Genomic DNA, 25,647 nt, shown 5'->3' on the forward strand with positions numbered 1-25,647 from the left:
GTTTAAAAATTCTACAATGAATGTTATCTACAATGAAACTGATATCAACAAGATTCTAGTTCTAGGAATGGAAAAGACTAACTTGAAAGAAAAGCACAGAAATGAATCTCTCTTGAACTTCCAATAACAATATCATTATCTTCAGCTCAAGTATTTCACACCAAACAATAGTTGACCTTCTATTAATCTTTCAATTAGATACATATAGGATTCCAAGATGATCATTACAAAATGGGATTTAAATTAGTTCATCTCCTCAAAATTAACAAATGGAAAGGAGCTAAATGTCAGTTACAATCATTACGTCAAAATGTGAAAGGGCAAGATAAGAATCACTTTTCCTTCTTTCTTTTTTCTAACTTTTCCCTATAGGCTTTGGTGGTGACAATGATTGGAATCAACTCCTCATGTCTATGAACATGAACATTAGTGTATCTTAAGAGCCACTTGGAATGCTCTCTAGCTAGATCCTTGACGGTATTCAATCACTCTTATATTTTCTCCATAGCCATGTGTATACACATGCCAAGTTTCTCAAGCTCTGACATTTTTCTTTGGTGGATAGAAGATTTCTCCATAAAACCATCTAGATAATTGGAGAAATTCTTTTGCATGAAAAAAACTCCAATTATTCCTTTTCCTTGTCCACTAGCTTGGGAATTTGTATGTAGGCCTCTTAATAATTCATAGTCTCTATCTTGATCCTTTTTAACTTTACTTTTCGTTTCCTTCAATCCTTCCTCTACCACCAGGATCATTTCAGATTTGAATTGCATACTCTATAGCCATTCAAGTAAAGGCTCATCTCCCCTAGGTAGAATCTTTACCTCCACAGCTTCCTTAGCCTTCATGTGAATAATCATCTTCAGTAAGGAAATGCAGTCTTCACTCTTGACTTTCTCTACTCCCACGGTAGCTCAATTAGCTAAGATATTATCCTTCTCTATTTTGAGCCTTAATACTACATTGCTTATTTACTCTATGATTGCAATTCCCTCAAACTTGAGCTTTCTGCTTCACTCTCTACTGATTTGTCTAAATTTCTTTTGTTGGTGTAAATACATACTTTACTATTTACACTTACTTAAGATTACTTAGGTTTAATGCATTATTTAATTATTTTGTATTATTTTATTATTTTTATTTATGAGACACTTAGGAGTTTTCTGTAATGTCCCATTTCAGGACATTCGGTAGTTTCTTCCTGAGTACTATAATTTTTGATAATATTTTCCATATTCATTCCTTAATGTTTGAAGATATATTTATACTCAGTATTTCAAAGGGTCATGACTTATTGTTTATATCAATTATATATGATTATATATTATATATTAACAATGTGTTAATATTACTTAAATATAATCATATTATATATTAATAATATGTTAATATTAATTAAATAATATATGATCATTTATTATATATTATATTGATTATATATGACTGTATAATATATATGAATCCTTTATTTAGTATAGATATAGTTGTCATACACTATAATACATAAAATAGTTAATATAGGTGTATATATTATTTATAGTATGACAATTAAATATCTAATTATGTATAGATAGATAATAATATTCATATAGTTATATATATAATTAATATTTATGATTATATAATATATAACGAGTTATATTTGTAACTTAAAATAATTATAATTTATTCTATATAAATTATCGATTATTAATAGTATACTCCTTATGTATAATTAATTTATATACTGAAATGGGGATATCACAACCATCCCCTCTTGAATTTTCTTATCCTCAAGAAAATCATTCATACGCAAGCTTTTTCATAGACATAAAACATACATGCATTTAAAATACCAAAAAGATTTATGAAATATACATTGAATGAAAACACGAAGCATATACGATGTAGACAAATCATGAAAACGTGAAGTAGACACGATGCAGACAGATGAAGACACAGAGAAAACATGATGCAAACACATAAGACACACATTATGCATTTCTTTAATTGTGAACCTGCAACCAAAAAAAATCATTAGCACACATTATATATATAAATCAATCTCCTGACAGGGTGTTTATAGTCTCAATCTATTTATTAACTCATCATTTTCTAAATATGGGAGGAGGAACCATAATATGGTGCCCTGTTACCCAACTAGTGAGCCTCACCTTTCTCCCTTATTATCGTTACCTTCCTCCGATCATCATTTCCAAGAAGGTGCCTTTGTATGATGTACCCTAAGATGTCCCATCACCGAGCCCTTACCTGGTACCCGTAGGCTTTATCCGGTACCTCACATGATGTCCCCTAGTCCATTCCACTGCAAGCCTTATCTTGACTTGGAGAATCATGATCCTAAGGTGATTCTATCAACGATTTTCCAATAAGAAGTCTTTTAAAGCATAATCTTTGAAATATCAGATACATAATCTTATCACTCAATTATAGGAGGAGAAACCATAATGGGGTGCCCTATTACCCAATCAGTGGGCCTCACCGTTCTCCCTCATTATTGCTATCTCTCCCCAACCATCATCTCCAAGATAGCGCCTTTGTATGATGTACCCTAAGATATCCCATCATCGAGGCCTTACTCGGTACCCGTAGGCTTTATCCGATACCCCGAGTGATGTCACCTAGCCCATTCCACCACAGGCCTTACCTTATCTTGGAAGATGATGACCTTTTAACAAAATTCTTTGGTTATTGTCAACTTAAAAATCAATGTCATTTCCTTGTAATTATTTGATTAGAACCATTGATAGTAAGTATTTAAACTATCACAATAAAATGTGTCAATAATAACAAACATACTAACAATTATTTCATAGTATATGAAGAAAACATATAATTTACCTCATCACCTTTATGTATTGAGTGGCCATTTAAAAGCATGAAGTAACCTTCATATTCATTTTTCCATATTAAAGTCTCTTAATTCACTCAAGCCAATAGATGAAACTCCTCTTTTGACATTTTTGTTCTTAAAATTCAATCTCTATTAATTGTATTAACTTTATAACCTCTTATAGTCAACAAATCCTCTGATGAAATATTGGACTCCCACTTGATTTACACCCAAGTATTCACAAAGCTTCCACATGCACTTATACAAATCTTTTTCAATTATATATAAAACATATAATAAAATTATATATTTATAACCTCCTTTAATTAATAAACAAATTCGCATTTAGAATACTTACATGTTCATATATATAAATAATAACTATGAAATTAAAACTCTCCAACATTTTATACGAGCGAAGAAGAAAAATCATACGTTTATCAAGGTCGTATTATAGGTCTTTCTCATTGATACTACCGTGACCTATATTATTCATGTATGGACAAGAAATTGACTTATCCTTTAATTAATCATTACAAATCTAAATCTTTCTTTTATATATTTTTAAAACATATTATTTTCTATTCATCATGAAAATATAATAATTAATTTTCATAATCCATATTACTTAAAAAGACATAACCATAATAAAATAGATAAGTAATTCTTACCTCCTCATTACTTTTAATTAACATACATTACCTTTATAACAATCAATGCCTTCTGATCATTCTCAATTTGAATGGATCTCCTTCCTTCTTTTTATATGCTTGGAACAATTCACACACCTTGTCTCTGCTTACATTCATGCGTGTGGGTAATGGCACGGCTCAATAGCTCGTATGGAGTGGTCAAATCGTTGGTGAAATTATACCAACTTCCTTGTACCTCTTTGCATTTAACTTCAAATCAGGAAGAGCTTGTTTTAGATTTTCAAATACTTCTTCCAAGCTTCACAATTTCTGTCACATCTGTATTGAACATTTTCTTACACCCCAATGTGATGTCTTCTTCTACGAGATGTAAATGTGGAATGTCTAAGTATTGTCGGAGATACCACTTGCTAATGGAAGGAGCCACCTATTCCTTTCCCTCACCAGTCCTCACACCAGACCACCTCTTCTAACGTTGTTGTCTTTAATAATTAAAATTGAATCTCAACAAACCTAGCACTCGTAAAAGGATCCCTTAGAACATCAAAAGAGAAATAGTAGGAAAAGGTGTCGTCTCCTCATACATAATGATGATCCCAATATTTTGAGCAGAAGGAAATTGTAGCATTGTCATGTCATAAAGGCCATAGTCTCTAGAAAATAGCATCCCCCTAGGCTTCAAGGTCAACAAGCACTCTTTGATGACATGTCACATTCTTTTCAAAGGTATTGAAGATAGAGTGAATATCAATGTCACAAGGTCCAATCCACCAATGCAGCATTATTTATTCCTTTGATCTGTAATTTCATTAATATCAACTACTCCACAACTTGTAATGATATGGCCCTTTTAGTAACATATTCAAAATATTACACTTCATTCTTTTTCAAGTAGTGAAGAGTTTATTATTAAATACTTCATCAATAAGAGCTTTAGCTAACACATGCACCATTTCTTTTCTCCCTTCACTGCCACATGCATCTTCATTGTTGGCTTCTTCAACTGCCTCACTAAACTTAATTGTATGCAGGTATTGACATTGATGCTCTGATTTTGTTTCACTTTCATTCCTTAGATTTTCCCACTCAAAATGTTCACAATAATATGACGTATCTCCATCTTGTTTCCCTGCAACTTCAATCCCAGAGCTTTTATCTCCCATTTCTTCTAAAATTGGGACCAATATATAAATCTCAAATAAAATGAGTTGTCCTCTTCGGATTTCTCCAGATCAGGAGATCGTTCAATCAGCCTATCAAATAATAATGTTATTTATTGTTGTCTTTCAATTATATAGTGTTTATGTTTCTCTCTACAATCTTTTCTTTTCTATGTTAACAATTTTTCTAATTCACAGGATGGCATGATCTTGCTCTGATACCACTTGTAATGTCCCATTTTAGGACATTCGGTAGTTTCTTCCTGAGTACTGTAATTTTTGATAATATTTTCCATATTCATTCCTTAATGTTTGAAGATATATTTATACTCAGTATTTCAAAGGGTCGTGACTTATTGCTTATATTAATTATATATGATTATATATTATATATTAATAATGTGTTAATATTACTTAAATATAATCATATTATATATTAATAATATGTTAATATTAATTAAATAATATATGATCATTTATTATATATTATATTGATTATATATGACTGTATAATATATATGAATCCTTTATTTAGTATAGATATAATTGTCATACACTATAATACATATAATAGTTAATATAGGTGTATATATTATTTATAGCATGACAATTAAATATCTAATTATGTATAGATAATAATATTCATATAGTTATATATATAATTAATATTTATAGTTATATAATATATAACGAGTTATATTTATAACTTAAAATAATTATAATTTATTCTATATAAATTATCGATTATTAATAGTATACTCCTTATGTATAATTAATTTATATACTAGAATGGGGATATCACATTTGCACACCTTTTGAGTTGTCATGTAGACAATACAGGAGTAAGCAACTCTATTTAAGCACATGGTGTCTACAACACTGTTTTATGTGTCCCACCCTTGTAGGCTTATCCTCTCATCATCACACTTACTTTCGTGCTTAATGGAGGATAACCCATATCTGGTGGACATGTGCTTGGTTGGATGACACATCATGATGCTAACTTCTATGCATTCTAGAAACTCTCTTGAGGCCTTTATATACAGGCACTCCTAGTGTACTCTCATGAGGAACCAGTTATTGAATACATTGTTATTTTGATCATACTCTCCCTCTCTTTGGTCTACTGTATGCTTGTGTTTGAGTTCTTAGTTCCTAGGTGAATTTTTCCCTTAGGAAAATTCTTACATGTTATCAGAGCAACTTGGAGATTTTCTCATCACAAGCCATTCGAGACCTCTTGCTTGCTTCATCACCTCAGCTTGAATCCGGAGTGCTATAGAAATTGGAAGCGTCCAGCGTCAGATCTGACCTCTCCATTGCATCTAAAAAATTGAACCGGTGAAAATTGACTATAAGCACGCCTACTTTGGCCCAAAGTCGACCGTGATGCAAAAAAAAAATTTCAGATCGGAACCCAAAGGCCCCGATTTGCAACAAGCCCCGATTTGCAACAGAGAAAAAAATTTTGCCGAACCAGGCAATCACACCCTGGCTCGGCTCTATAGATTTTGTTAGTGAAATTATTTTAGCACAGGGTTAATAAATCAATTGTCCTGTGGCCTGCGGGCTATTTAATATTTCCATGCAGCAACACCAACCAGATATCTTATCATTATCAGTGACGACAACTATACAATCTAGCACACCAACCCCAATCAGCAACACTTCTCATTTGTTTTGAGTCTGCGGGTGTTTGTTTAAAAATAGCATGCAAAGCACTTGCTTGGTCAATGTGGGACTAAATCCACCGAATCTCGATGCCCATATTTCATTCTGGCTCGCTCGCAATGAGTTCTCCAGCGATGCCACCGCTACAACAATTTTTGGCACCGTTCTCTCTACATTTTTTTGAGTGCAGTGTTCAAAAGTAATCTGCCAGTAGCACTGTTGTGGATCCCGCCTACGTTTCTAAATTTGACATCGGCTTCGATCCGTGTTTCCCGAAAGTGGTTGTTTTTTTGGCACTGAAATACATTATTTTTGACACTGTTCCTACCAGTGTTGTGTTCTTTAGCCCGCGCAAACTTCTAACATTCTAGCAAAGATTTTCAAAAGGCCAATAATGTGAAGTTTTTCGATGCGGTCTTCCTTTACATGACTTTCGTTGTCACAAATACGATCATCATGAGTAGATTTCTCGGCTACTGTTTCCCGCCCAGACTACGGATAGCGAGGCCGCCACCTAGCCATTTTTGAATGGTTTCGTGACACACAGAGACCCTGACACGTGGACAGTGACACATCTATCTGATACTGCCATGTAATCTAGTGGAAATCAGATCCATTTGCCATGTCATCAAAATTCATACATTTTGTATAGTACGAACGAAACAATCAGCTTGCCACGTCAGCCGAGGCATGCTTTTTTCTGACATCATCATTTTCCTGTGTTAAATTTGACGCACATCAAGATGTCATTTCCAGGCATTTTTCAACTATGTTGATGGTCGTTTGACCATCAAATTTAGACTTGCAGTTTCTCTCCAGAACCCTCTCTAGATTGCTTTTTAGTTTGGCAGCCTGACTTTGCGAGCTCATAACTTGGAGATCCAGACTCTGATTCAGTGCAAATTTTTTTGAAATCAGGTACAATTTCTTGAATTTTCTAGTAGTGGTGTTGTTTTCTAGTTTTGGTGCACAGATTTTGCAAAATTTACATTTTTTGGCTACTATACCTACATAATTCTACCTTTTGCAACTTCAAAAGCTCTGTACGGACACATCTGGTCATTTTTTCTAGTTCTATTTTTTTTTGAAAGTGCGTATTTTTTCATCTACTTTCCAGATCTGAAGTTATATTCTAGGGTTGTGTGGACAAATTTCTCACTTTCAGAATTAGGCCTTCTTTGGCATTGTAAAGCTTTGATTCTTTTCAAATTTGTTGTAAAATTAAGCTACAGTGCTTAAGTGATAGATTTCAGCCTTATAAGGCCAAATTAGAAAGTCCACTTTGTCCATTTTGACAAGTGGCCCATTGTAAATGCACTACTTATAAAGTGCCAAAGCATCTCTTTTGGGGGGTCTTTTGATTGAGCGAAAAGGGGGGGGGTGCATTGTGTTCTTGTGTCTCTATTTTGTGCTCTTTCATTTATGCATCATGGGTTTTAAATGTCCTCCTCTAACTTCACGCAACTATTCTACATTGAAAGATATTGCATGGAGTAGATTAATGGAAAAAGGATATAGTTTATATGTTGATGGTACTATTACCAAACCTACTGATGCTAAAGAACTCATTGATTGGAAAAGACAAGATCATCAAGCTTTAGGTGTAATTAGAAGTTGTGTACATAGTGATCTTCTCTTCTACATTAAAAATTGTTCAGACTCTAAAGAAGCTTGGGACAAACTTGAACAGTTGTATGGTAAAGTGGATGAAGAAAAGGGATTTCAGATTGAGGATGATCTACTTCTCTTAGATCCTAAGAATTATGACACAATTCAGGATTATATCATCAAAGTCAATGAGTATAGGGCACTTCTTAAAGATTGTGGAAATCCCAAGAAGGATGATAGGTTGATACATCACATCCTAAAGCGGCTACCTTCTGAGTATGCTAACTTTGTTTTGAGTTTTAATACTCACAAGTTGACCATGGGATCTGCTTACTAGAAGCTTTCCTTTGATGGCTTTGCAGACATGTTGATTGTTGAACAATCTCACTTGGTGGATTTTGGCCTTCTCAAGTCATCTAAGACCAAAGCCTTTGTAGCTCATGATGATCACACCTCTAGTCAAGGGGGAAAAAGCAACAACAAGAAGAAGCAGTGGAAGTAGAAAACACAATCTAAGACACAACATGACTCCTCTCAACAAGGCGGTTCTTCTTCAAACAAGAAAGGAAGTAATGAAAAGAAGGAGAAAATCTTTTGTACATACTGTAAAAATCCAAATCATGACAAGCATCATTGCAAAACAAAAAGAATCGATGAGTTAGAAAATCTACTCAAGAAGAACAAGATTCAAGTGCCAGGTACTTCCAAGGATTCTACTCCTAACTCTTCAAGGGGTAAAGGTCAAGCACTTATGGCCAACACAAGTTCTTCTTCAGAATGGATACTTGACTTAGGTGCCTCCTACCACATGGGTTCTTCAAAGCAAGATTTTTCTTCATTGAAGCAGTCACAGGTACCACACATCTTTGTGGGAGATGATGCCAAGATGGAAGTTGAAGGAAAAGGACATGTAGAAATGGAATATGGGGAATTCAAAGATGTTCTCTATGTTCCAAATCTAAGCTCTAATCTCCTATCAGTTTACCAAATCACTCACCTTGGAGATGGTCATAAGGTTGAGTTCCTTCCCGATTCAGTGATGGTGTGAAGTCTAAAAGATGATTCATTGGTAGCAGTTTGGAAAGTCAATGATGACAGGAGGCTTTACTCCTTCTCCCATTTTGTGCCTAAGAGTTCTTCTCAAGCCTTGTTAACTCACTCTAATTCAAACAACTTATGGCATGAGCGGTTTGGTCACCTTGACTTCCACTCTCTTTAGCAACTTTGCTCAAAACATATGGTCAAAGGTCTACCCAATATTAGCTTTTCTAAGGGGGAGTGTTCATCTTATTTAGTGGATATGCATCTCAAGGAGAAGTATGATAAAGGGAAGTCTTCTCGAGCTCCAGTTGTTCTTTAGCTAGTTCACATGGTATTAGCAGGACCGTTTGCAGTGACTTCAGTCAGCCAAGGCCACTACATACTCATATTTGCTGATGACTTTTGAAGATTCACTTGGGTCTTCTTCCTTCATCATAAGAATGAATTGGCTCACAAGCTTCAAGATTTCAAGACTCATGTTGAACAAAAGTCAAGGAAAGCTATCAAAGTACTTAGAGTGGACAATGAGAATAGATATGTCAATAGAAGACTCAAGAACTTTTGCAAAATTTAGGGGATTGATCTTCAGAACTCGCCAGCATTCTATCTGTGCAAGACAGATGTTGCAGCTATGAGGATTAGGACTCTCAAGACCATGGCAAGTTGCATGATAAAGGCCAAGTCTCTCAATCCTACACTTGAATTTGAAGCTATTAGCAGTCCTACTCACATACTTAACAGATCTCCTCATCCAGCCTTAGATGGAAAGACTCCTTTTGAGGCATGGTGCGGCATAAAATCGATTGTGAGTCACCTTAGAGTCTTTGGTTGTCCAGCATGGGCAAACCTATCTTCCAGGAGTTGCAAGGCACCGACACCTAGGCCTTGTACCTTTATCAATTATGAAGACAATGCAAAGGCTTACAAACTAATGGATCCAGAGACTCATGATATTTTTGTGGAGAAGGATGTTCACTTTGAGGAAAGTTCACCAAGCTTTTCCTCTACTCCTCTCTGCACATCATACACAATGGAAATTGATAGTGACACTAGTGATAGTGCTTCACCAATTTCAGACACTTGGGGTTCTATCGATAGTTGTAGTGAGAGGTCACATCAGTCCAGTCCACATGTTTACATTACCATAGTGAAAGGTCCATCACAGCATGGTACATCTTGTCTTCCAGCTCCAGCTTTAGTTGACTTGGGAGACAGACTTGAGGACTTTCATCTTCTCATTGATGATGATTCTTCTACATTTGTTGCCAGGGCTCACTCTGACCCTCATGTCCATTCTCTACATGATCAATCTGAATAGGTTGGCATGATTGTGGATCCTTATGAATAGAAATTAGTGGAGGTCTTTTTGTTAGTTGAGGAGATAGATGGTTTGGTGGAACAGGTTCAGTAGACATCCTTGCCAGATCTGTATTCGTTCTTTTCAGCACAGTTGGAAGGGGTGAACTTCAGAATCAGTACAGGGATACTTGAGCAGGTTTCAGGCCCATCACATATCTTTAGGAGTGTACCTTTGCCATTGTTTCTTCCTAAGGGGAGGAACACCATTCTGCATTCTTGGACCAACTTCTTCATTGGAGCAACTTTCACTTGTTGGCATTCTTCTTTTGGTGGGGAGCCTATTATGTCTCTCTTCCTTCTCTTATTCTCCTTTGTATGTACTAGATGTATGTCATAATGAGGGGGTCTTGATTACTCCATCCATCGATGCATCCTTACTTATCTCTCTTTTTGGGTGAGGGTTTTTCCCATGAGGTTTTTCCTCTTTCCCTGCTTTATGGGAGATTTGCATTTTCATTATGTACTTGGGTACCTAACATGGCCTAGTAGTCGGGACCCATTATGCATCTTCATCCTAGTTTGTAATCTTAAGGTCATTCCCCTCAGTTGCACTTAAGGGGGGGTGTTGGTGTAAATACGTACTTTACTATTTACACTTACTTAAGATTACTTAGGTTTAATGCATTATTTAATTATTTTGCATTATTTTATTATTTTTATTTATGAGACACTTAGGAGTTTGCACACCTTTTGAGTTGTCATGTAGACAACACTAGAGTAAGCAACTCTATTTAAGCACATGATGTCTATAACACTATTTTATGTGTCCCACCCTTGTAGGCTTATCCTCTCATCACTGCACTTACTTCTGTGCTTAATGGAGGATAACCCATATCTGGTGGACATGTGCTTGGTTGTATGAAACATCATGATGCTAACTTCTATGCATTCTAGAAACTCTCCTGAGGCCTTTATATATAGGAACTCCTAGTGTACTCTCATGAGGAACTGATTATTGAATACATTGTTATTCTAATCATCCTCTCCCTCTCTTTGGTCTACTGTGTGCTTGTGTTTGAGTTCTTAGTTCCTAGGTGAATTTTTTCTTTAGGGAAATTCTTACAGCTTCTCTTCCTGTAACTAGGAGATAATAGCTTGAATGTCAGTGGTTGTAGGATCCTTGATGGTTGTCATTCCTAAGATGTTTTCCAACAGGGTGACTAATTAATTTCATGAATCTTTTCTTTCATTTTGACTTTAGCTAGCTTAAGACTTTTGAGTTGTCCTTCTATCACATTATTTGTTGACTTCCACAGGCCCACCTTGGTGTTATGTCTAACTTCTATGAGATCCACAGAATGCAAGGTGAAATCATCTATACACATGTCTTCAATCCTCCCCTCTTTAGTGGGCTTAGCAACCTCCATAGTCAAATGGCCTGTGTCAATATCTTGCCCAAGAATTGAAAGGGTCTCCTGTTTCTTGACTTTACTCAATGATGATTTAAAATGGATAGCTAGAGATAGAGTTTCTTTGTTGGGAATTCCCTCTTCTTTCCTTTTCCTCTTCCTATCCAAGGTATCTTCTAACCATGATTATGTTCCAATCACCTTGGTGCAATCCTGAGTGTGTCTATACTAAAAATATTTATTTTGACCAGGGTCAATGCATTTGTGTAGTTGGAGAGAAAGGGTTCTTTTAGACATGGGAAATGATTTTTGAAACTTTGGAACCTTTCTCTGTTTCGATGGTCTTCTTTGCAGCTCTATTAGACTTAGTAGACTCACTTTCACTACTTTCACCATCTCCAAGGTCCACCACTTGCACTTGGGGACTACTTGGTAGGAGTAGTACAGCATTCACAGATGGAATTAGACTACGATGGGGTGAGAGAGCTACTGTGACCACACTATCTTTCAATTCCTTTGCCTTCTTTTTCTTAGCTTCCGTTGCAATTCTAATTATTGGCAAAGAATCATCCTGACAAGTTTTTGCAAGAGGAATGCTCTTGTCAAGAGCTTGATTACCTCCACCTAATAGTTGTGTGGGCCCTTGAGTAATAGACAAGGTTCTACCTAATGTGCCACTCTAAGAAGACGAATTCACTGCTACTTTTGGGGAAGCCTGAGTAGATGTGCATATTGTCTGACTTCTTCAAGTCGTGGTCCATTCAACCCATTTTTTGGGCCTCTTTTGATTTGAGCCACGATTATATCTAGCTCTTCCCCCATGTCTTTGTAAGGATCTAAGCTTATTGGGGTGCTTCTAAGCTTGGTCAAGTAAGTGTTGCTATACATATTGTGGCCCTCATCTTCCACTCCTTCTACATTAATGTTAACTTTGTACATCTTCACCTGATCAACTATTAGTCTAGCGAAGGCTCAACCCTTACTCTTGAACTCATCCTTGTAGTCAGGCCAATAATCCTCAATTGTGGTGATATGTTTTATCATACTTCCTATCTACAAGACATCCCTAGAATACCCATTTGGGTCAGACATGGGCCTTAAGGCTTTGTACATATCTAGCTTATACTTCATCTCAAATACCTTCAACATGTTCTTGGCATTAGATTGGGTGTCGTAGCTGAAAGCCCCCACCTTAAAGGGGAATTCATATCCTTTATTCTTCAGGCTCCCGCTCAATATGTTCACTTGAATGGCTTGTTGCACAATCTCAATCAAAACAAACATGTCACTAGGGTACCTTGGTAGCTTCAAGGGGAATCCATTGAAACCTGCAAGATGCAAATAAGAGAGAGATGAGAATTGAATGAAATAACTCCCAATTTGGCTGATGGTGACCATGGCTTCAAGATTGAATATCCTTTCTTGACATCCCTGTAGCTCCCTATAAATCCTCATAGTAAATGCATCATTTACTTTCACATACTCTACATAACTATTATGTAACTATAAGCATGGATAAAACTCATAAGATTTCACATCATTGAGAAAATTCTCTATTCTTTGGAGGCCTGGCCATAGTTGCAAAGAGGCCAACATATAAATGAGGAAAGAGGACATATATAATGAATTATAAAATTTGGCCGCACATAGAGTATTAGACAAAATTTTGCTTATCTCTTGAGCCCAATCAATGTATTGAGTGTCAAAGAAAATGACTTGAACTAAAAAGAAATATTGCTCAACAAAATTCAAGGCTTCTCTCTCACCTTTCAACCTATGTAGGAGAACCAAAATATCAATAATCTCTAGTTTGAGGTTGGTCCCAAACAAGGTTTTTGGAACTGTACTCTTAGCACTTTATGGTTTCTAGAACCATGTATGTATGATTTCTTTCCTCTAGATCATCTTCTTTGCGGAGAACTAAGAAACAATTCCCCTAAAGGTCAAGTCTTAGAGTTCTTCCTATTATAGCGCAAGGAGGCAATTCACCATAGTTTGTCTATCAATCAAAATTAACACTATGTCATTAGGTAGCACAATATGCCTTGTCTCCGAGTTGTAATGATGTATGCACTTGTAGATTAGCTCCGGGGCTTGAACTGCAATTGAAAAACCAACAGCTTCAACTAACCCACATCTTCAGAGTTTCTTGGTGATGGGGTGATCTGCTCAGACTTTACTCTCTTTTGAAAATCCTCTATGTTGTAGACGCAAAGAGAAGTATCTATGAAATTCTACAGTTAGGATTTGATTCTAGTCAATCCATCAAAACTTGCAAACCTAGTTGCTATGATTTTGAGAACAAGATTTGAATTAGACTGATAAAAGGAATGGCTAATGCAATAATCAATGGCTTTTCAAAAAGCTATGTGCATTAATAGAATAATAGTTTGACAAAAAAGTGGTAGCTCATTCATCTATTTATGTTTCTATATATGGGAGCCTTAATTCATCCATTGATCTTTGGAGTTTGCGCCATACGAATGAATTTAAGGAAATATCCATTGGATAGTAACTGCAAGAGTTCAATGGACAACTAGAGTTCTTTTCATTATTTCTTTGAACTCAATAGTAACTTTATGTATCTTCATTACTTACCTTCCTATTTTCCTTTAAGTTTTGAAAAGTTACCATTAGCGTACTCTGTGGGAGATTGTCCACCAATTGAGATCCTGCCTATCATTTCTTTTCCATAATGGCCTGATTTTCTTTAGTATCATTCTAAGATGTTCTAAATACAACATGTAGATCTAACCTAATTATTAACTTGATTTTTCTTTGAAATTTAGGAAATTGTCCTCATGGGTTGAAAACTTGCCGAGGAGAAGATAGTTTCCATTTCTCTACTAATGTTTCCTTTCTCGGTCAAATTTTGGACAATCACCCTTCTTGAAGTCAAGAATGCCTAAATGAAGTGTGAAGACCTTTTTAGGGACCAATCAATATCCCTTCACATTTCAAATTATCCTTTATTAGAAAACTAACTTCATGGGTTGAAAACCCACGGAGGAGAAGTTAAATTTGAGTTTTTTGTTGAGGGTGATTATAAAGGCCAGTATGAATCTAAACAATATTTGGGAGTCATAATCATAAATGAAAACATTGATTGATTGTAGGATGTCTTATTACTTACATGTTTCTACTTTGCATGCCCCATTTAGGGACTTTCTCATAAAATCATCCTCATGGGTAAGAAACTTGGTGAGGAGAAGATGATTTCCAAATTTTTGCCAGCATGAATTTTTTTAAATAATGACATGCCAAAAATGGATGTAGAATATCATTGATATCTAAATGAGTAAGAATGAATCTCTATAGGACTAGGCACTAACCTACCCATAAGATCACTCAACCAAAAGAAAACCCACTCGGCTATGGTTGAGGAGAGGGAAAAAAGGAAAGTTTGATAAAGATTTGCCTAAACTAAAAGAACTTAGACTTAGACTCAAACAAAAACTAAGACTTTTCTCTTTTCACTTAAACACAAGTACTCACTTTTGCCAATTGGTTAGAGAACAAAAGTGGGGTAACAATGTAGAAAGATCATGTCATTTCCCTGCAAGAAGAGGTGGTGACTTCAAAGAAGCAATACTATGTTGTTGCATGGCCTCCTCTAAAGCCTCAAGATGTTTCCAACACCTGGCAACTAGATTTCCTTTCTTGCCACAAGAAATGCAAGGATCATCTATAAACTTCTTAGTCTTGGAGGAAGACTCACCAGACCTAGAAGATTTACCCTTCAGAGTAGAATTTTGACCATTTGATTTAGGAGAAGGCTTGGATTAACTCTCATTTCCTATTGAATCAAATTTGGGCTTTGGTTTTTCCTTTGGCTTCCCTCTAGATATTTGAGAAACCAATACCTGGTTCTTTGGTCCTAGTAGAGAGTCCATCTGTAAAATATTGGATTTCTCTCTAGTCAATCAATCATAGAATACCTCAAATATGGTCATGGTGAATCTAGGGCCCAAAGCATTCATAGTGGAATGGAAGGTAGAAAAGAATATCTGAAATGTTTCTCAAAGCTTTAATAGTATCAGATAAATACACTCCTTATCAGTCTTCACTTTTCCCACAACTATGTAACAAAGATCTTTGTTGTTTAAACCTCATCAAAAAGTCCTCGATAGAGGGAAAAGTATCTAGTACAAGTGATGATAGCTCTGCCTCAATCTGAAGTGACTTGAACTCATTGATGGTACCAAACAAGTCCTTGAACTTGGCCCACATTTCTTGAGGGGTATTTAAGCATCAAGATAAAACTACAAGTTATTTGAAACATTAAAAGAAATCAAACTCATTGCCTCATCCATATTATTCCTATGATGCATGACCTCAAAAGGCCTTTGTAAAATTAGTTGTACTTCATCTAAACAAGACCACAAACCCTTTGAACTAAGAAGTCATGTCATAGAAGATTTCCATGTGTGATATTTATGTGGGTTTAGAGGAATTAGACAAGAAGAGGTCTTGGCCATTGTTTTAGAAGGTGTTTGGTTTTTTTGAATAGTTTTGGTTTAGTGATGTAAATGAGAGAAACAATAATATAAAATACCCTCCACAATGCAAAAAATTGAATCTTTGATGACAAAAAGAATGCATATACAAGAAAGGAGCATAAAATTTCAGTTTAGAATCATGTGTATTGTTGGGACTCAAAATTGAAACCCTGATTTTGAGTACCATTGAAAAAATTAAGCCCTTAAACGCATTTTAAGTGCATGTGTACCTAACTGTACTTATGAGGCCTAAGAGGTGTTTAATGTTTCTAACACCTTGCATTCAATGCATTTATGTGTTCCATGATGATAAATTATCATTGCGAGTCATTTTGTGAAGTCTCGTTTTGAGCAATTGTCAATTTTGCATTTTTGTGTGTCAAACAACGATAGGAGGCCTTGTTTGCAATTGAATATCTTGCACCCAATAATGTTGCATGACTCACCACTTTGGGAGTGTTTAGTGTCTATACCAAAGAGTCTATGTTTCAGATTTTGATTTTTTTAGAATCTATTTGACTAAGTTTTGAATCCCTCAAAGTTGGTCTTTTATTGATGTCATGCTAATGTGAATTGTTCAAAATTTTGGGAAGCCCTGTTTGACTTGTTATAACTTTGATCCAATTGACAAAAATGATAAAATTCCTTTTTTGTTGCATTTTAGAGGTCAAAGACATGCTATTTTTCAATTTTGAGCTTATGATGAATCTGTTTGATTAGTTTTCAAATGTGATTCCAAATGCAATTTTTAACTTTTTACTAGTGTCAAGAAGTACAGATTTGTTGAAACCCCTGTTCATGATGTCATATCTCTGAATCTATGATAGGTGAGATTAAATGGATTATGCCACTATGTTATCCTCTAAAAATACTTCAAGTACGCTAATTTTCAAATCTTGATGAATCTGTTTACACATTTTCCTAGGTCCATTCTGTTCGCAAAAAATGCTTTTATGCTAGTGCTTTTAGTCTGCAAGTTAGTCTACTTTGACCGCTCACCAAATGTGTCTTGTTATTCGTCATGAGCCCAAACTATAGATTTACATTCTCCTCATGACAATCAACTAATTTCCCAATTTTCATAACCTCATGTATTTGTTTGCTTATTTTTCAAGGCTCAAACCAAATGCAATTTCCAATTTTCTGACATGTTTATTTGCAGGTGATTATAAGTAAGCAACTTTGGAGGTCAATATATTTTGACCTTGATGTCATCATGTGACAAGATTTAGTAGGCCTGTTGAATATGTCAAAGAGACAAGATATCCAGAGTTTTAGAGCTCGACGAGGTGTTTAAATCAATTTTTAAAACTAGGCAACAAGCCTCCTAAAACAGAATTCACAGTAGTGCAAAAATATTTAAAGTAAGTTTTTAGTAGTGAATTTGTGTTTGAATTTGATTTCAAATGATTTGAAATAATCAATGGATCATTTTGCAATGTCAGTTGTTTAAAAATGAAAAAAAATTAGCCGAACCGACTTTGGGGCTCAACTAATTCCATCAAATGAGCCTAAGTGTTATGGCATCCTAGAGGTGTCTCAGATTTTTAAGTTTTCCCAAGGGATGTCATAATGATTTTTAATTGCTATGAGATTCAGTGCTGCTCTCAATTTTAGAATTCGAGAATGCAATTCATTTTGTTTGCAAAGCAGTGGTTGAATCTAAAAAATAATAAACCCGAAAAGCTATATGGCGGCTCCCTTTCAAGAGATTATTTTCTAAGTCACAACGATGACACTTTACAACAAAGGCACCAGTAGATTTCCATAGTATGTGAAGAGGAATAGATTCCAAGGAAGAATGCAATTGGTGGTGGAGCTGCAATCTATGGCAACGCCCATGATGAGTCTTTGCAAAATAGCCCATTTTAGCATGGCCGAGAGAAAGAATATGTCACCCACGACATTAGGGGGTTTGCACCAGTTTTCATGGATAGGAACAAATGTCATTTCTATTTTACCTGAGGTAGGAAATGAACCCTTCCTCTTTTATCGAAAATGACTCTATTTATGGCACATTTGAACTATGAGTAGCTATTGATATTCATGTGATTTCCATATAAAATATGCCAGTACTATTCACAGTAACAAAACACATGAGTCATTGGTGGAAATTGATGTTCACAATTAGCTTTCAAACAATAATCAATGGAACCCCACTAGATAAAGCAAGCATATAAGAGGAAGTTTCTTGCACAGGGGCAGGAGGGTGGTAGATTAAAGAAGCCACCAATGAAAAGAGAGGAGACCTATGAATGGAGGAAAGGCTCATGCCAAATCAAGAAGCCCACACACACCAAGAAAGGGACAACTGTGTGCAAAAGAAGAAACACCAGTAAAAGAGGAAGCCGTGAGCAAGGAGATTCATGTGGCTAAGAAAGAAGGCAGAGCCCACATTTTGGAGCAATCACACGCAAAGCAGATGTAGGGAAATGCATGCAAAAGTTGTAGTAGCTTAGGAGGAAATCCATGTCAATGCAAGGTAGGGAAATATAGGAGGACTACACATGCAATGAAACCCACAAAAGGAACATCTACAATAGCGGAGCCGTTTGAAGACACAAAACCAAAGATACTATAGGAGAGAGAGGCTTGTAAGTCGACTTCTGTATTGGTACATTGACCCAAATGTTGCATGGAAGATGGAAAATTTCTAAGGGAAGAGAACATACACTTTGGAAGTTTTGGTGGTGCATGGATGTAGACATTTCTATTGTTCCCGTTATATTTGCAGGAATTATGTCTGGCTTGACTTTAGCATTGATTTCCCTTGGCCTCGTGTATTTGGAGGGTGATTCACGTCAAAGTAAGAAGTCGAGCTATTTTTTCTTTGTCTTTGTTATTAAGTATGGCATGTGAGCAAGGCATTCTTCTTGCTACCCTGGAGTGAAAATCAAACTTGAAGCCATTAGCAGAAGAAAAATGGTATCGATTTGATAGCAAGAGAGAAGGGAAGCATGAAAGTTCCACGCCAAAATAGTATGATGAAAGGGGTTACAGATGGTGCCTACACAACATCTCCCTACAGCGGTAGAATGAAAGAATTTGAACTTTAATTGTGGTGACTTAATCCCACATTTCCCCTATTGTTAGTTGTTGTTAATTTAAATACACCATTGCACTCATAATAAATATCTTGAAAGACAAAGGCTCTTAAGCCAAAGCCTTCACATGTGGGGCCCATGGCTGGCTGGAGGGAATTTTGCACAATCAATGCCAGGGAAGATAATGACATCAAATAATGACTTGTACCCAAAAACTAATTGCAGGAGACACAATCAATGCCAGGGAAGATAATGACATCAAATAATGACTTGTACCCAAAAACTAATTGCGAGGAGACACATGGCATCTGTCAAATCAATCAGGTTATGACACTTGGCACAAATTTCAAGAAGTGATGTGGCGAGGCCCAAGGTGGAGCCATCAAATTTTGTCACGTGGCGAGATCCGACAGCTCGGGCTTCCCTGCTTCACAAAGATGCAAGGAAGATAGATAATGTGGGGAAGTGTCAAGCTTCCACATAGCAGTGGGCCCCAGTCCGTGGTGACATGGCAGGGACAAATCCTAGACCATTCATAATGTGCCACATGGCAGTGATGTGGCGGGTGCAGCCAAAGTGGTGACATGGAGATGAGGTGGCACTCAGGTATCCAATGAGAGGCTACCACATGGCAATTCCATGTGGGTCCCCAGGTGATGATGTGGCAGCTAGTTGACAGAGGTCAGCCAATCGGGTGCTGCCATGTAGCAGCTCGATCAAACCAAGTTAACCTAAAATGCAAGGGTGAAGGAAAAATATATTTTTTTAAATATCAATTTTTTAATATTTTTTCAAAAATTGAAGGTCACGTGCAAACTTTTAAATGCGAAAATGGTTTATTATAAAATTTGAACTTTAGAAGTTCTAAAAATTTTGAAATTTTTTTAATTCAATCACAAAGCCATAACAGAGGGGGTACTTTTTTCAAATTGGGATTTAGGGGGTTTTTGAGAGGAAAATATAGTGACATTATATATTGTCAGAATCGGGAGAAGATGAACTTTTCAATTATGAGGTTAGTTTTTGCACAACTACTCACTAATTTGAGTTATGGGCAGAAATGTAAAATTTGGGGCCTTCTCAGTGAAATGGGATAAAATTAAAAACACAATTACAAGCTTGCTAAAACATGGTAAGAATGCAGTTGGGGTCAATTTTGATCACCTTTATTCAGTTTAAACCCAAATTTTTACCAGCATCTCATGATGCAGTTCAGATATTTTGGCAAATAGAATGGTTTTCATCATTGAACAAGAGATATTTTCAGGTCAATTACAGAATATTGATGAAAATTAAATCAGATCAGATGGGTAGAAAGATGAAAGAGGTTTTGTAATAGCAAAGGATGGAATTTCAAGTGGACACATGTCATCTTCAGATCTGATTCGAGAATTCATTCCTTGTCTATATCTTTCTTTCTTTCATCCATTGTAGAGATTGGTTCCAATTTTGAAAGAAAAAAGGACTCACTGTTGTGATACCATAGGGGTTCCAATTTGGAGTTTTCTTAGATCTGTGAAACCACGGTTCCAGTTTTTTCACTGTGAGACCATTGTTGGTTGGAAATTTTTAGTCTTTCTATGAGACCACTTTGTTGGATCTAGAACTATGATTCCACCTTCATTCTTCAGCAATTTCTCTTGTATGAATAGCAGTAGTGAAGATAATAAATAAACTTCAAATCTATTAAGTGTTTTATGTTTTAGTTTTCATGCATATGAATGTATAATTTCAAGGAAATGAATAAAATTGAGTAGAAATCTCTTTAGTTTCATTCTGATTCGCATCTCCTTCCTTTGTTATCTGCAATGTTTTGTGTTTAAGAACAAAGAGATTAAACTCATTTGCAATCCCTTAAGGTTGTATGTCTGGATAAGTTTTCTATTGGAACAAAGAGCCAAGTAAATGCTTATTTAGCTTGATAGGGTTGTAGGTTTCATCAGGAGGATATTTAGTAAGTAGTGAGAATTCTTATGAAGATAGATGTTTATTAACAAGATGAATGGATAGATCAAATATATGAATATATGAGTATGTCTCAGGTATCTATATGTATGTATTTGATTCATGTATTTGCTCAATAGATAAGGCACTGATCAGCTATAGGATCACTTCTTCATACTGATGCATATTTGGGGTTTTTTGTTGAAAATTAGCATCATTAATCAAATGTTTTTCCCCTTTCGTGTTGAAGAGTTGAAAAGGATGCCCTCACTTAGCTTGTGAATTTCATAGATTTGCATTTAGCTATTGTAGATTTGCGTTATTGCATAAGTATCAGGAGATATAATGGTTTTTATCTGCTTTGTTAAATTTAGGAATATGTTTTTGCACTAGTACCATATTAATTGAATCTGAGGTTCACCCGCCTAGGTTTTGTAGAACCTAAAGTAGAAGAAGGGTCTAGCCTTATAGTTGGCTTAGTGTCTGAAATAGTATGTTGAAGATGGGAGTTAGCTGCCCCTAGATGTACCTTATTCTCGTCAGGGTAATTTGAAACCTATAGCATTTCAAAACATCAACATGTACCATTTGAAAAATACTGATGAAAATATTAGAGAATCTAGAAAGTGCTCGAGAATATCTTTTTAGCACTTTTTCGGATTGAAAACTTATGCTAAAATGAGTATGTTATGCCCCCAGAAGATAGAAAGAATCATCAGACTTTGACGTTAAAAATATGTACTATTCTAGAAAATTTTACTAGTAAAACCTACACCAATATCTTCATCTCATAATCAAATTATTGACAATATCTTTTATTCCCAAAAATGATATCGTATGCTCAAGTTATTGCAAAAAAACCAACAGGACCCTAAAATAGCAAAACAATTTCCAAAAAATCATGTTTGGCCTTAAATTTTAGCTCACTGGTCACCCATGTGGTTGTAGGTGGGCGAGGCTAGGAAGAGGTGGCCCAGTGGTAGTGCATAGGTGGTGTGGTGGCAAAGATCCAGCGAAGGCACACTCACAATGGTGGTTGTGGCTCACGATGACAGTAGCTGCTAGCGATGATATTATATGGAATATCTACCTTAGTTATAAAGTGCACAAACATATTTTTTTCCAATCAGTGAAAGTGTGAAGGTGGTTCCTAAACCTATCCAAACAATAGAGACACATTCCACTATAGAGATACCTTGCACTAATCAAAGTTATATAAAATGAAAAGATAAGGATGAAGAAGTTAATGATTCAGGTATCTTTTATAGACAATGAAAGGATGCGTACAAGCTTTGGACAATCACATTGTTTCCAAACTAAAAGCTAAATGCAACTGAACACATTTATTTACAATACAAAGCTTAAATAATGATCCATAAGTTCGATACTATCTTCAATGATCACGTCCTTTGGATTGAAAGTGATTTAAACTTTGATCATCAAATATGCAACATAATCTTTTTTTAATTCCATGCAGAAAATGTTCCAATATCTCTCAATTTGATAAATCAAACAATAAATCCTATAGTCATTTATGACTTTATAGAAATATATTGCTATCCCTACACAACTCAAATATTACATGTTAGGGTTTGTTACAAAAGAATATGTAAACAAAAAAGAAAACATTAATCATAAGAGAAATCTTTTATTTTTCACTCATTCTAAAAAGATAATGCTTTGATATATAATATTGCAATAACTCTATCATCTTAAAACATTATCACGTGTGAAAAATATTAGTCACAAAGCTTTTCTATAGTGTAAGATTTATATTTTCAAAATAATATAATAGCAAGGCACACTTTGTAAATAAATATTTGAATACATAGTTTTAGGTTTACTTGAATAATTTAAAAGAAAGAATATTTTAAATATCTCAACACCTTATTCAATTTGAATAATTTTAAATATATAAAAAATATCTCCTTAATTTAAAGCCATCAAATGCATTATTTCCCCTTTGAGAAATATATTTTCAAATATAAAGAATAAGTAAGATCATTATAATTCCAACAAAGATCTCTCTTCGTAAATTAAAGATAAATAAACTTATCAAAATTTTATAAACACTTACTTCTTCATACTTACCTTTGGTCATTTCTTACCTTTGGATATATTAGAGAAGTGAAACAAATGGAAAATCTCTATTTCTCATGCCTCTATAAACATGCTTTGCTATTTTGCCATATCAAGTTTTGGGTATATTGATAGTTCATATTATTACCTCCAAAATATACTCATCAATTTGCAAAGTCAATTTTAGGTGCAAATATATATTTCAAATAACATCACTTGGAAGATAGAATAATATTTTAATATGACTTCAATATATTTCACAAGATAATAATATTCAAAATATTATCCTTTAAAACCTTTATCATTTAATTTGAAAGGAAACAATTTACTTGTGGTTTGAACATTATATTTGATAATAAAATTTAATATTAATTACTCATTATAACTACATTTGCAAGATCCCTTATGACTCTCGTGAGTGTAACTAGATTTATGTGATGGAATAGCTGAAATTGCCTTTTATATCATCAGCATCAGACCCTTTCAATTATAACCTCCTTCGCTTGAATTTATTAAGGCTTGACACTTTCAAGATCATTATCACAATGTGGTGGTATTGGCACATGGATGTGTGCTCATCATTTTACCATCACTTGTGTTCTACGATTTCCAATGGTACATGAGGGTCTTCATCTACCTGATCTTGGAGCCAACTGACTCTTTAGCACAATAAGGCCATGTTATCTTTGGCCAATCAATAACATGCTTATACCTGCACAAATGTTCTTGAAAATATTTTAATTGTAAAAAAGAGCCAAATACTAAATCATCTTGGGGTGATAAGCTTTTTTTTGATGGAGGTCATCCACAAACAAGTTTTAGGTATCTGATATGGGCTTGAAACCTCTATTGCCAAATTCACCTAAGGCACAATCCCAGCCTCATCCCTTATAATGTCTTCAAGCCTTCCACTCAACAAGACTTGATCCCTGGTGGGCTCTTTGTGAGCCATTCAACTTCACCAATAGACCAAGGGCCCATTGAAACATAATGCTATTTGAAAATGTTTCGTAGTTCTCAACATTTGAGCCGCTCCAAGAAGCTTCATATATATGTCCAAAATAATAGATCAAAAAAATGCCACCTTGATATTTTCACTAATCTGTTAACCTAATTCATTATTTCAAAGGGTCTAATATGGAACTATTGTGAAGCAGCAAGATCCAATACTTAGAGTTCCCTCGATTGACATATATTATATCAAAAGCTATAGGTTAGAATTATATATATGTGTAATCACTCAAAATTGGTCAGAATCCTAAATGCATAATTTTTCATCATGATGAGAAATAAAATGAATAAAATCAATTAATTCAAATCAACTATTACAACCCATTTGACAAATACACATGAATATTAATTTCAAATAAATTGAAATTTGACATTTATCTCCAAAAATGAATTTTATATTCAAAATAGGACCTTAATTTCATTATGAATATTTTATTTATAGTGGGTTTATGGAAATTAAAATTTTATTCATAATGGGTTTAAGGAAATTAATATTTTATTCATGATGGATGGAAATTAATATTTTATTCATAATGGATGGAAATTAATATTTTATTCATGATGGATGGAAATTAATATTTTATTCATGATGGATGGAAATTAATATTCTATTCATAATGGATGGAAATTAATATTTTATTCATAATGGGTGGAAATTAATATTTTATTCAAAGTGGATCCATAATATATTTTTTAATCAAAGTGCTCATTTTAATAATCAAAGCGCTCATTTTAATATTCAAAATGCTCACTTTAATATTAATAGTCAAAGTGCTCATTTTAAAATTCAAAAATACTCCTCCATTTTGAATTAAATAATAAAAAATGGACCCATCCACTCATCTTAGAATGAATCTCCACCCTTGATCATGAGTCCCCTGAATTTGATCACAGCTGTCCATTTTTCTTTAAAATGGAGGCTCTTCCTCTCTTAATGACATCTAATTTTGGCTAGTATTATGCTGCAAGATTTGAAGACCTTCTTGCTTGTGGAGAACTTCTTGCTTCTTGTCTCGTTCTTACATCCACTCTTTTGCTACTGTTATGTTGCACGATTGAAGACTCATGCTTGTGGAGAAATTCAATCTTCTTATCTCATTCTTTTAGATTAGCTTCACTTAGTTTTATTTCATTGCATAATAGCTTAATACATCTAGTCTAATAGGGATTTTGTAATCTCATTCTAGTTTAGTTTTTCATCCATTTTCATAGTTTATCTTGCATTCTACATTATTAGTTTATCTTTGCATTTGTATTTCTAGTTTCATACTTGCATTGCATACTTTGGAAATCTTGGACATTTGTACTCTTGCACTTGTTTTTGAATCTTCCATTTCATGGTGTACCTTGTGATGTTTTTTGCATATTTGGTTCATTTGAGAGTCATATTTGC

Source organism: Cupressus sempervirens, chromosome 10, assembly GCF_028749045.1.
Source record: "Cupressus sempervirens isolate cs-2001-9-10 chromosome 10, ASM2874904v1, whole genome shotgun sequence".
Classification (NCBI taxonomy): domain Eukaryota; kingdom Viridiplantae; phylum Streptophyta; class Pinopsida; order Cupressales; family Cupressaceae; genus Cupressus; species Cupressus sempervirens.